We start from the raw sequence: 14,141 nt of genomic DNA on the forward strand, positions 1-14,141 counted from the left end.
TCTGTTTCCTGCTTTACTTTGAAGGCTCGTGTTCTAGATTTCCTGTTTTGTTCTGAAAGTCTGTTTCTGTTGTCATTGTGTTCAGCTTGTCTCCTCCGGTCATCATGTGTATTCAGATCAGCTGTTCTTCCCTCCTGTGTGCGATTACCCGATTACCTTGTGTGTGTATATTTAGTGGGTGTCGGTCTGTGTTCGTTGTCGGCTCGTCTGCATTCATCCGTCTACCTCTGCGTTCTATGGTGTTCCTGTCTCTGCGTCTCTCTGCCCCGCACCCCTTTTGTATGGTCTCAGGTTTGTCACTTAGTTTCTCCCAGTTTAGGTTTCCGTTTGTAAAGTACTCATACCTCGTTGCCTGTTTTTGTCACCACCACCTTTGTAAATAAAACATCACTCGTATCATCAGTTTGCTGCATCTTGGGTCCTCCTTTTCCTCCACACCGCACGGCTCCCTCCGCCAGCCGTGACACTCGTACAAATTGTCAAAGTGTCAGGGCTCTGTGTGCAGGCGGATGAAGAGGAGGATCCAAATGCGAGACTCGGACACTGAATACAACTCAAAACCTCAGCTTTATTGCTGGCATGAAGACAAAACATGAAGTGAACACTGAATGCTGAGAACAGAAACACACAGGCATAATCTGATGGTACGACACGACACTGAGCACAGGAAAACACAGGGCTAATATACACAGGGTGGTAATCAGGGAATGGGCAACAGGAGGGAGACACAGCTGGGAGAAATTGGACTAACGAGACAGGGAAGCAGTAGAACTGAACACACTCACATGAGACACAGACCTTCACAATAAAACAGGAAACAAGAAACCACTAAACAAAGACGCAGACAGAATATAAACACATGCAACTCAAACAATACATGAAACAACAAATCCTTAAACACGGATAAACAGAAACATGGAACTCTAATAATAATAATCATCATAGCATCAGAGAAACAAAGCAATCATTCAAAAATAAACCAAAACATAAGAACTCAAAATGCTGGGTCAAACCTGACCCAGAACCGTGACACAAACATTTACAAATAAATGCCATCTTACGTATAGACCCAAACAGGTTGGCAATGTATTGCAATCAAACTCTGAGTGAGTCTGTGCTGATGACCACAACTTCCCTGCGACGCATCCATTTGCAATAGAGGACTTGACTCAATCGGTTGCTAGCTATTCTGACTATATTTCTATTTAGAATCAAGTGTGTGTCAGAAAAGATTCTGAATTTCTGCTTTAGATCTGTGAGTTTTGTGGAACTAGACTGCAATATATCTCCAACAGAGAGCAACAAATTTGTAATTTTCACGGATTTATCACAACTAATGACTGTATTATCACCAACAGATTGCATGAAATTGCCCCGATTTAGTCACAAACTGATAGCAGACAAACTCATTTTCACTTATGTTTTATCTCTGTCTTGACTCACCAGAGTCATACTATCTTTCTTTTAGTTCTTGCGTATGAACAAAATTCTACTGTAGAAACGTATACAGATAGAAATGGAAACTCCTCACCAGTTTCTTTGAGGCTGCACTTGTTTGAAGTGCTGGCTCTGGCTGCTGGCCTGGGGTCAGCATACGCCCAGCTTTAACGTCACTGGGTTGTTGGCTAGCTTTCGGCTAACTGCCCATCATGTAGATAACTGACAAACCTTTGTAATGCCAGTAACAAAGTAGCTGTGACATAATTACTGAATTTTGTATCGTAATGTGTTACATTACTGTGTTACAGAAAAGTGTAATGTGATTACAGTAATGTGGGGATTTGTTTTGTGGAGAGGAGAAGTTGAGGCTGTGTATCTCTGTAAAAAAGTAGCGGTACTCTAGTTTTCATGTCCACATTGAAATCCCGTTGCTCTAATTATACAGCAGATTATACACTAGTTATATACCCTATTAAGTAGGAGTATTATTTAATAACACTATTTTGCTGATGCATGATTTGGCATCAACTACACAGCGTTTCTTGATCATAGTTTACTCCTGTGTTTTCACAGTATGCATGATTCGTTATCTCTGACCACAGTGTAATGTCAGTCACAGCTGCGACTGATAACAGAGTTATTACAGTGACAGCGACTGCTCACTGCCCAATCCAATTTAGAACCAGGTCAATGACTGACATCAGACTTCTGTCCAATACTTTTTCATGAAGTAACAGTGTACAATGTTAGTCCTTGCAGGCTTGTCTCCTCGCCTCACACCCTCTTCGCTCTGTCGGCACTTTGTGATTGACTCACCCTGTGACTGGTCCCTCAACTCCTCAGTCTGTCAGAGGCGAAAAAATATTCTCCCTTTAAAAGTTATTAAAAGTGACAGAGGCTCTCTGCAGGGAGGGTGGAAATGACCTTGGGAAGTGTCGAACACGCTGAGCTTGATGTGAAGAGGATTTCTCCCAGTTTGTCTGCCGGTCTGTACCTCAACTACCTGCTTTGATTCATGCAGATGGTGTTTAATCGGCCCATTAAAGAATAAAAAAAGAGCCGAGAAAGGGTGAGGAAAAAAGAGTGAGATGCTCGAATGACTATAAAGTCTTCCTTCTTTCTCTGTAGTCTCATTATGGTTGTGTTTGGAATTCTTTCTCTTACTAAACATTATGAGCACCTATTGAAAGCAGTGATGCTACAATCAAGCTATTGTAAAAATAGCTGAAGTTGAAAACATACTGTTTACCAAGAGGGCACGTATACATGCAAACAGCTCAAGAACAGGATTTTGTTCAAAATATGAAGCCTCCTAAATCCAAGATAAAGCTTTCAAGTTAATAGTTATCAACCAAGTATAGTGTAAATATAAAAAAAGAGATTATTATTTAAGAACATGAGCTATACTGGTGGAGTCGTGTAAATATTTCATGATTAACGGCAGGAGCGCCACGACACCCTCACCGTGGCTAATCCTCGGTGCCACCTGAGTGTTTATAATCTGACAGCCGTGCAACTAAGTTGAGTCACAAAGCGCAAATCCTCTCATTAGGGGTGACACAGTATAAGTTTCAAAGTCGCACCTTGTAGCCCAGTTGTTCCTTCCCTGCACTCGCTGTATCACAGTCTCGATCGCTGCCTTCCCTCCCACACGTGACGGTTCAATATTTTGTCTTCTTTGTGCGACGGGCGAGCAAAACAGCAGCATTGGATCGCGAGATAAAAATACACAGCGTGGGTTAATTAAAAAGAACTGTGATCAGTGCTAAAGCGTCGGCAGCGATAATGAGTGTACACACGCACATAAAAACACACAAACACGTACAGATATGCCAAGGTTTTTTGGTAAAAACACACCAATTAGCTGTTGTTTATCGTGGATTATTTATCTGCTGTGTTTTTATCGTTCTACTTTATGAGTTAAGATAAAAGTAAAACAAAGAAACCGAAGAGCGGGCGTCATCCTCATTTCTTTCTTTTGACTGGAACAAAATACACACACGCAACTACTTTGTGTATTTATATGCGCATAGGTGTTCTAGCAGCGTCATTTCTTAACTTCATACAATAGCTTCAATTTGAAGTACTTATCTTTTAGTTGCGTGGTCGATGTGTGTGAAGCAGCTTGGCATGCTCTGGATAGTGAGTTCGCTTCACCATTCATATTTAAGCAAGCCTTCCCAGCTCATGCTATAAATTAAAAATGTAAAGTCAGGCTGAATAAAATAACACATTGACTCCTGTGCTTAAAATGCCAAGGAGGTGCACGGGGGAGTTAACTGGACAATCTGTGACTCTGGTATTCTCAAGCTGGATGAGTTTGAAGTTTAGCTGCAGGGGATCAACTATGGATTCAGGGTTGAATTCTCTTGAGATTTTATTTTACATCACTTCTCCCAGGTGCTTTGGTAAAATGTTTTGATTTGTGCTCGTTTTGGTGCTTTCGTGCGCTTCTTTTGTGCAGACTTTCAGCCTACGTACTAAGACAAGGACGGCTGGCCCATAGTTACATCAGGCAATTGTCCTATGTTTATCTAACAAGTCAATAAATTCACGTCAGTATCAAACGGTTCAATCTAAGACATCAGTAGCGTCTACCCCTAAATCTCTCACCACCCACACACACACACTCTGCCAAATGCGGCGTGGAGAAAAGCACGCTTTATCAGCCCATATACACCAAGGCCTTATGAGTTATTCTTCATATAAACAGCTGACATTAATGCTGGCCTATTATCCCACTGATGAATGTTAATGGGCTTTCCTGCTTAGCATTGCACACGCACACGCTCCCCCACATACACATTTTGATCTGGTTGAGTGGTTCTCCACTGTATTATTTTGCGGCCTTGATGATGGACCAGGGGCCATTATCATGAGCTGTAGCAGAGGCAGGACTGACATCAGCTGTCGATCACTGAAGGATTTAACCCAATCAAGGCTAACATGAAGAGAAGCAGATGTGTTTGAGCTATATTGGCAAAGCTCACAATTTGGGATTTCAGAGATAGTATTAGACAGAAACATTCTAATGTATAAATGCTAACTGTAGGGTTATTTAATCTACACATAAAAACACAAACAGCAAAACAATAAGCCTAATACACAGATCAGGCACAACATAATGACCACCTGCATAATTTTGTGTTGGTTTCCCTTTTGCCGCTAAAACCCTTTTGCTGCCTCTGTCAGTGCGCCCCAGAGCAGCTGTGGCTACAATGTAGCTTGCCATCACCAGTGTGTGAATGTGTGTGTGAATGGGTGGATGACTGAATGTAGTGTAAAGCACTTTGGTGTCCATAGGGACTAAGTAAAGCGTTATACAAATACAGGCCATTTACCATTTACCATAAAACAGCCCTGACCCATCGAGGCACGGACTCCACTAGATCCCTAAAGGTGTGCTGGGGTATCTGCACCAAGATGTTAGCAACAGTCCTGCAAGTTGAGAGGTGGGGCCTCCATGGATTGGACTTGTTTGTCCTGCAGAACCCACACATTCGTAATTGGACTGAGATTTGGGGAACTTGGAGGCCAAGTCAAAAGGGTGCATTATCCTGCTGAAAGAGGCCGCAGCCATCAAGCAGTACCGTTTCCATGAAAGGGTGTACATTGTCTGCACAAATGCTAGATAGCTGGCATGTGTCAAAGTAGCATCCACGTGGATGGCAGGACCCAAGGTTTCCCAGCACAACATTGCCCAAAGCATAACCCTGGCTTCGTCCATTCCGTCAGTTGCTTTCTTCCCATAGTGCATCCTGGTGCCAGGTGTTCCCCAGGTAAGGGATTCAGACATACCTGGCCATCCAACTGATGTAAAAGAAAACATGATCCATCAGACCAGGCCACCTTCTTGCATTGTGCTGTCTTCCAGTTCTGATTCTCATATGTGCATTGCTGGCAATTTCTTCAGTGTACAGGGGTCAGCATAGACACCCTGACTGGTCTGCAGCTATGCAGCTCCATACACACCTAACTGAGATGCTCTGTGTATTCTGACACCTTTCCATAAGAACCAACATTAAACATTTCTCTAATCTGAGCTACATTAGCTGTACAGTCTGTTGGATCGGACCACACAGACCAGCCTTCGGTCCCCACATGCATCACTGAGCTTTGGCCAACCATGACCTCTGGCTCACCGTTGTTCCATCCTTAAACAACTTTTAAGAGATACCGACTACTGCAGACTGGGAACACCCCACAAGAGCTGATGTTTTGGAGATACCCTGACCCAACTCTCTAGCCATCACAATGTGATTCATAATCCGTTTGCACAAATCCTCACAGTTGCCCATTTTACCTGCTACTAACATCAACATTGATGACAAAATGTTCACTTGCTCCCTAATATATCCCACCCAGTAACAGGTGCCATGATAAAGAGATAATCAGTGTTATTCACTTCACCTGTCATCGATCATAATGTTATGCCTGTTCAGTGTTATTTGAAAAGCATATTTTGATTTATTTGTTTGTGTACAGGCTCTAAAAATACTGTAAAGTCCATAACATATTGAAGTCAGACAGACAGACTCGGAGAAAGGCAACACAAAACCCCTAAAACATTACATAACAGCTTCCAAAGCATGTTTGGGTGAAAACAGTTCTGATCACACATCTTTGATCAAGCCTCCAACAGTTGGGCTCCCTCTCTTTCTCTCTGTGTTGTCTAAATGAGGCACCTTGTTTGGCGAGTTTTAAAAGAAACGCAAAGTGGCGAGGCGGCCAGCTAAATCCTCAAGCCAGCACGTTGAAAGGAGATGAGTCTGTTTAACTTCAAGGTGGAAGAAGAGAGCAAGCAGCAGCGCAAATCCTGCCTTTTTTCCCTTTAATGTTGTCACATCAAAGATCTCTCTCTGAACAAACACAGATTGGCATTTGCGACCGACTCTATTGTTGTTTTTGCTCTTCTTTTCCCACTCTGTCACTAGTAGTTGTTGGCCGCTGAAAATAAGGCTCAGTGAATGCTCGTATTTGAACGAGTCTCCTGAGTAGCTTAAAAGAGATTGTCAGAGGTCTGCTTTCTGTTTTAGATTTAAAGTGTTTGAGTTGATCTCTGTTAGAGTCAAGTGCTTTACAAAGCTGCGGTAGGATTATTGTTGTTGCCCCACTCCGCATGATGCCATGATGGCAGTTAATGCGCCATTGTAAGAGACAAAACTGATATTTCCCTCTAAATACTAATTATTTGTTTAGCTTGTTGATTTTTTTCATTATACTGGAACGATACACCTTTATATAAGATCCATAATGAATCACTGATTTATTTAATCAAAGGATATTTCATTTCTTCCATTACAAATACAATAAACACAGCAGTGAAGGTTCTGAAGTGGCAGGTCTAAAATTCAGGAAAAACTCTTGGACACGTCAGTATGGAAGTTAGCATTTAATTTTTAGGGACTGCTGTTGGTGAGTGAACTTGGTAAGTTCTCCTGACTAGCTTCTTGGTAAAGCCCACTCAGTCTGCAGCCCCCTAGGCAAGCCACAGGCAATGTTAGAGCAGCTGAGCATGGAAAGAAAACACAGCAATAACCCCCAAACCCAGCCTGCCTAACACAATCTTGCTGCCTGTGCCACCGTCTACCTCCACTTCTATCTGGTGGCTGTAACGTGCATTCGTGCTGTGTTCATTATGTTCAGTTAATACTGCAATGATGTTTGAGATGCAGCAGGGCATGTTTTCAATGTAAAACTCTGAACAAATAAAAAAAATAAGCCACATTCCAGAACAGTGCAGGAATCCTGGAAGAGTGTGCTCCTGGATTTGCCTCTTGAAAGACCAAGGAAGATGTAGACGGAATGAACCATGGTTTGTGTGAAGTCCGTAGACATGCACTTTGGTGTATGCACACATGCAACATGAACTCAGGATGTTTTGAACTAGTTGCTGACCGGTGGGTCTGACCAGTAGGTGCAGCTGTTTGTTCAGCTTTGGCTCCTAGCTCATTGAATCCTCAGGAAAAAAGACATTTTTGTGGCTTCCTACTTCTTCCTGCGCTCGTTCTCTATAATGTTTTGTTTAATTTTTGTCCTGTATGATTTTTTTAATAAGTCATTTTGGCTGTTAGTGTAATTATGTCACCTAAATGAAATAATTATTTTAAGAAAAGACTTCATTCTGCCACTGATTACTTAAAATTCACATTATTTACATGGCGGGCTAATTTTTCTTCTCTCCTTTGGGAGTCCTGTGTAAATGGCAGCTCACCAGAGATGCTTCAGTCCAACTGAGGACCTGAGTGAGAACAATGCAGAGCCTCACAAATGCCTCGCCACTCTTAATTAGCCATTGCCGCTGAACCACTGTTAGAACGTCGGGTTTGTGACTTCTGCTTTGCACTGACTGGGGCTTTTTGTTAGATGTATTTGTCCTGTACACTTCTTTACGAAGTCCTTCTGTCGGTTTAATCTCTTGCTTATTGTTTTTAAATAATAATAATAAATATTCTGTATTCTGTCATCAAGTCAGTGTACATGTCAGCTCACCTTCAGACCGGAGTACGGGAGCAGGTGAAATGCCGTCAGTAGTGTTATTTAGTTCATTGGCTCCACAGCAGGGGAAATAGCTGACTAATTATGAAAATAATGCTACCTAACATCTCATTAAAAAAATCACAATGAGTCTCAATGTTGGTTTATTTACACGTGTGTGTGCACAACACTTAACTACAGGTAACCAGCTTTTTGTCCTGAAGCTATGTTACTTTCTTTGTGCTGTTTCTATATGCAGCGAAAAAAAGAGTTTATTCATCTTGTTCTTCATTATTATTTATTATTTAACTTTTTAAATATTTGTGCAATCGTCTTCTCTTATCTTGTTTGAACAGGATACAAGACTGGGCGTTGTTTTGGACGCTGGACGTTGCCAGCGCTCTTCTCTGTCAGCTGTACTGTAAATGTTTAACCTGTCTCACCGTGACACGTGTGTGAAGACGTGTGCTACTGGACAGCTGAGATTAGAGTTTCACTCATTCAAGCTTGAAATGCATAAAATTCATGCGCATATTTCTTGTGTTGAAAATTTTTTGTAATCACTTATTCCTAATGTGACCATTCCACACCATTCTTCACTTGCTGCCAACTTCATTTTTGTCAAAGTGCATTTTTTTAGGATTAGATATTTTTTGTGCACAGGCCTCTCTGAGCTACTCTGATCTTATTCTCATGCACAACCTTCAATGGGGATGCCTGGTTTTATTCAGTGGATCATTATTCAGGGACAGGCGAGAAGTCTGTTTACCTTAGTCACTATTCCATCCCTCTACCCTCCTCTTCTCTGGGTCCCTCTCATTTCTGTCCACTGTACCTCAGCTGCATCAAGGTGGCTATCCCTCTCTGCACTACTGGCTGTGAACGTGTTAATTCTTGATTAGAGTTCATGCATTCACTTTCTACAATTTGCTCCGTGGAGTGAGAAATCACTTTCTCAATGAGAATAATTGAACACGGGCAGGGGGGTGCCAGCTCATTACCCACAAATCACAGGGAGCAGGGGCACCTTAACTGAAGACAATAATGACTTTGGGGAATAAAACGAGGGCCGCCAGCGTGGAGCCAATCCACTGTGGGCAGCAGAGAACAAAGCTAGGCGAGGAAGATGTACACTGTTTCTTAAGGGGAAGTCATTTTTTTGCTGATCTGCCTACGGTACATATTCAGTAGAGTCCGAATTTATTTTTTTCCCAGGGGGGTATGAGTTTAAGGCTTTGGAGCAAAGTGTCGTGTTGGAGAAGCAAAGCCCATATTTTGGCAAGGTGGCATTACACCAATGCTGACTGTGGCCCGGGCAAAAGATTGCAAGATAGAAATAATAAAGATGTGGAACAGCTTAAGTAAAATGAAAAGCTTTTTGTAGTCCTTGACACTGGGGCTCAAGGTGAACTTTGGTGACTGACATCACCCATTTTCCCACAGTGCAAAGTCACTTACTTCACTTTATTTGATTTCTCTCTCCTTCCTCAACCTTTCCCTCCTTCACACCATCTTTTTTTATATGCCACACATTTCCACTCTGCACAGAGTGCCAAATGTATCCACTCTGGCACAATGAGGTCCATTGTCACAATAGGCTTTTCTCACTGTTTTATAGGTCCCATTAGGGGGACAGAGGCTTTTAAGTTGCTGAAGGAATGCAATAACGCCCAGCCAACAGTAAACATCCACATCTCGGGTCCACAGAGGAACACGAGATGGAGCTTCTTCCCCATCTTACCCTAAGTGACTTGTTTTATTTGCATCAGGCTGAGAACAAAGTAGTCACACTTGGATAAAAATGGAGAGAAATGGGAAGGTTTCATTTTAGGACTCAGGAGATGGACACACTGAAAGCCTCTAAAACAAGAGTGTGACGAGGGAGGAGGCAGTCTGGGGGCATTTCTGTTTCTTAGATAGAGATGTAGGTATTACTGTGCTGTTGATTGTGCATATTTTTATCCAGCATTACATGAACGTTCATTAGAGAACCTAAACTTGATGATGGACATCATGGGTTGCTTACTGCTTATGATGCGTTACCTAGTAAAACTTTGATGGCGACCTATGAACTATGTCGAACTTGATTGAGATTGTGCTGTTGGATGGATTTTCAGCCAACAATCCAACATTGTTATATTGTCAGAGATGGTAAGGTAGGTAAAAGAGTCCTGTGATGAAAAGAGTGAAACTTATGGGAACTGAGACGACCAAATAACAGGTGAACGCAATGAAGAACCAGTGAGAAATGGAAAACGGGAACAGGCTAATGGAAAGAGAAGACAACCAGGAAATTGTGCGAAACAGTGATGGCATCATAGCAGCCACAACATCAGTGAAACATGCAAAACTGCTGGCAATATTCTATGACTTTCTTAAGGTTGGATGCCTAGGATTGAATTTGAAATAGCCCGCATACCATAAATAGTGTCAGTGTAACAAGAATACCTCTGTAATGGGATACGGTTTTCCCTGCAGAGCAGTTTTCCCCCGGAATTTTTCCTCTTTATGTTTTTGATATACAGGCCATGGGAGCTGTTGTGAAGAATAGCACCCCTGCCGAGCTCCATCACAGATTCTCTGATATTCCCACATGAATTCGTGATGCCGATGCTGTTTTCCATTTAGAAAATGGTAGAGTGGAGAAATGTGTGTCGTGTTTCTCGCCGGGGTCTCCCTGTGTCGGTTGATTTGGAAGGTGAGAGTCCTGCTGAAGTCGCTCTGTGATTGGCTGCCGCAGATATCTTCATACAATATGTAAGAATGATGGTGGCCACCCTCTGTGCCGCTCAGTTCGTGTGTTGCAGATGCGTATCTACACGTGTACAATGTTTACATGCAGCAAATTAACTATCCAGGCTATGATCGGTCTTGTTTGTTGAGACACTGATGATTTCCCCGTGCTCTTATCTCATCAGCGATTGCAATCACTTGTTGTGTTTAGGAAGTTAATTATCATCCAGTCTAACTAGAACACTCCTTTGATAAATCGATACCTTGTCTAATCTTGTGCTCATTGCATTCAGAGAATAAATACACACACAAAAATTGGCATTTTTGTAGTATTCGGCACTCCGTACAGGTTATTTTCTTTGTTTTTCTTCCCTTTCCTTCATCTTTCCTCTCGCTTTGTGTATTTCTTCTTCTTCCTTCTTCTCCACCCATATCCAACCAACCCCCCCCCCCACCAGATTACTGTGGCTGTGCTGAAGTCTTTTGGGACCTCTCTTCATTACTGGCCCTCCACAGGCCCCTCATCTCCACACGGCCCCTCTTCATTTAGCCCTGGCTGAGAGCAAGGACTAAACCAAATGGCTTTCTGTCTCCCTCTTATCCAAGAATTTCAGCTTCCAATTAAAACTAAATGGAAAGCTCCCCCCTCCACCACTGCCTCCGCCTCACCCTGCGCTGTTCCCATGACGCTACAGATGAGGCCCCACTCCACCTGCTCAAATACGGCAGCAAACAATGGCTGATCTGTAGAATGGACCGTTCATCCCCTGTAATAATTCGCTGCTGTGTGTACCAAAGCTTTGCTGTCTACTAAATTATTCATTGTTCAACAGCTTTCATCCTTATTTCCTACTTCATATTTGGTATATTTAAGATTTGAGGTCACTCTAGGTTATATAAATAGTGTGGACAATGGATATGAGTCTCTCACTCTCTATCTCTCGATATAGAGATATATAGATGTATATTATTTCTTCAGTGATAAAACATTGGTGCCACTGTAACTGCTGGATTAATTGGTTGTGATGGCAGTTTAGCGGAGCAGCAAGTGTAATTTATTGGCAGCTACTGTGCAACTCAATAACTAACTGTAGTTCTGACTTAATTGCAGGAACACCAACTAAGTGTAATTTAAAAACAAAACAAAAAAATTACAGTCCAAACTATGGGTGCTCCCATTGAAATTCAAGCAGCTGATATTATTTCAATGAGGGCAACATTCACTCACTGACCTTACAGTTTGAGAGATGGATTAAATGTTCTGAGCAGCGGAAAGCAGACTGTCCTCCCACTTAATAAGCTCAAAACGATGATTAATCTGTGAAAAGCACCACAGTTCCCCTTTTAATGCATGTATAAAGGCCCGGGATCCAGCTGGGACCGTCCGCTCAGCAGGGCTGCGCACTCAGCCCCGAGGATTATCTGTTCAGAATCACCTCCTTTCACCTAAGCCAGGTGTCTAGCAAGTCATCATATACTTTTTGAACCGTTGTTTTTAATGCATCGGAAATCCCAGATATGCTTTAACCACATCTTTGAAGTTTGGTGTAAAATGTTGTGCATTCCAACTCTTTGAAATCCTCATTCTGTATACAAAAACTTTTTTTTTTTTTTTGCCGAGCTTAAGAGTAAGAAGCGCTCTGGACAATAACCGATGACGATAACTTAATTTGCAGTAATTCCTACCCGGTTTGAACCTCCGGCTCTCCGGCACAGGACAGATCTACTCCCGTTGCAGCTGTTATTGATGAGGCTTGGAAAAAGTCTTGGGCCTCTCCGTCCGCTTTGGGCCTTGGTTATTGACCTGGTGATTGATTTAGGTCCTCATAATTAGCAGGCCTAATTTAATTAAAGTGCAATTTAACGATACAGTAGGCAAAGGCAGTCTGTGTCATTGATAGATCAGCTCAGGCCTAATATCAAACAGGGCCTGGCAAAATAATGTATTCCACCCAGCAGGGTTCCCAGTGACAGAAGAAGGCGTAAGCGAAGAGACAAAGAGGGAGAATAAGAAGAGTAAAAAGATAGACAGGCCTTTGTTTTTCAAATGTCAGCCTACAAACTGCACTGCCTCACCTCTTCCCCTCCGCATCTCGCCGCTCCATTCTGATATGGACAAATGCACACTCACATCTCTGATCTAATTTGCTAAACAGCATTAGGAAACTGTCTGTCCCTTTCATTTGCTTCGAGTAAATTGACATCAGAGCCCTTTTATGAGCTAGAAGCCATGTCTTTCTAAAGCAAAACCAAAAGAGACAGATTTTGTTAATTAAAAAGAAGTGTAGGCTTTTCGGAAGTTATATTAAACTTGGCCAGCTGGGGATAAAACGTACTGCCCATTTAATTGCTAAGAAAATATATAATGAGGAAAATTTAAATTCATATTCTAATTTTCAGCGCTTGTTATATCCCTTGTTTAAAGGTACGGTAAGTACAAAATAATGTTGTACTCATAAATGTAGGTTGATTAGAGTGTAATTATGTCCTCTGACAAAGTGATAGATACTCATAAACTCATAAATCAATTAAAAATGGATAGGAGCAGGTTTGTGGAAGCCACCATCGTTTTGAACATTGATGGCCATCGCCAATGACTAGAGACTGTCCACATATATAGTATGCATTATCACTTTCAGTGAAAAAAGTCTTTCAGACTATATTTGACCATTTGCACATGTATGTTTTCATCATTTCTCTCTGATCTCTCTCTCTGTTTTCTCTCTCTCCTCTCACCTCATTTCCACCGAAACCTCTTCCTCCTCATCCTCAGCTTCTTCTCCTAAACTGAAGTCAGGGCTCTAACACACAGACATGTGCATAAACATGCTAATTTATTCTTGATATTGTTGAAATTACTCATTGTCACCGCATTAGACATGCGACCCTCCTTTTTCCACACTGCTGACAAGAGCAGGGTTGACAACAATAGCTGGTTGTGAGCTAACATTATGCCAGCTAATTTTAGGTTTGTGGCGTAATAATCAAACTTTCACTGTGATAAGCAGTTTAATTACAGTCATATGAAAGTATATTCGTTAAGTGTCCGAGTTCAACAATGTTAGAGCCACTACAATGAGAGTTTCACTAATGCCAGCTAACGGAAGCTAATGCCAGCTAACGGAAGCTAATGCCAGTTAACAGAGGCTAACGGGCAAAAACAGCAGCACTTACTGACAGAAAAGTTTAGGCTCTCCTCATTAGTCAGCAGTGAGCTTCTTTGACCATCTTGTGTTGAACTCCTTTCACAAAGTTTTAGAGTATCCCCCCAGAGTAAATAACAGAGGACTGGCAGATAAATTGCGAATGAACAATGGCCAGAGTCTGTCGTACAGTGGTCATCATAGCTACGATTATGCACTTGAATTTAGAGGGGTAAGAAAACAATCTGCAAATTACTGACACCTAGTGGTGAGTTTTATACTTTGTACCTTTAAGGAAAACTATTTTGAAAGCATAAACAAGCATGTCTTACATATTATGCAATATTT

General features: G+C 41.9%; 1 protein-coding gene across 3 annotated transcripts in view; it reads left to right on the top strand.

The window, feature by feature from the left end:
• The window catches only part of LOC147322725 (partitioning defective 3 homolog), a 355,660-nt gene that overhangs the window by 142,434 nt on the left and 199,085 nt on the right, over nt 1–14,141 (top strand). The window lies entirely within an intron of this gene.

The sequence above is a fragment of the Aulonocara sp. 'chitande type north' Nkhata Bay genome, linkage group LG9 (assembly GCF_057382095.1).
Source record: "Aulonocara sp. 'chitande type north' Nkhata Bay isolate Kocher_YH1m ecotype deep benthic linkage group LG9, A_spYH_male_GT1.1, whole genome shotgun sequence".
NCBI lineage: Eukaryota > Metazoa > Chordata > Actinopteri > Cichliformes > Cichlidae > Aulonocara > Aulonocara sp. 'chitande type north' Nkhata Bay.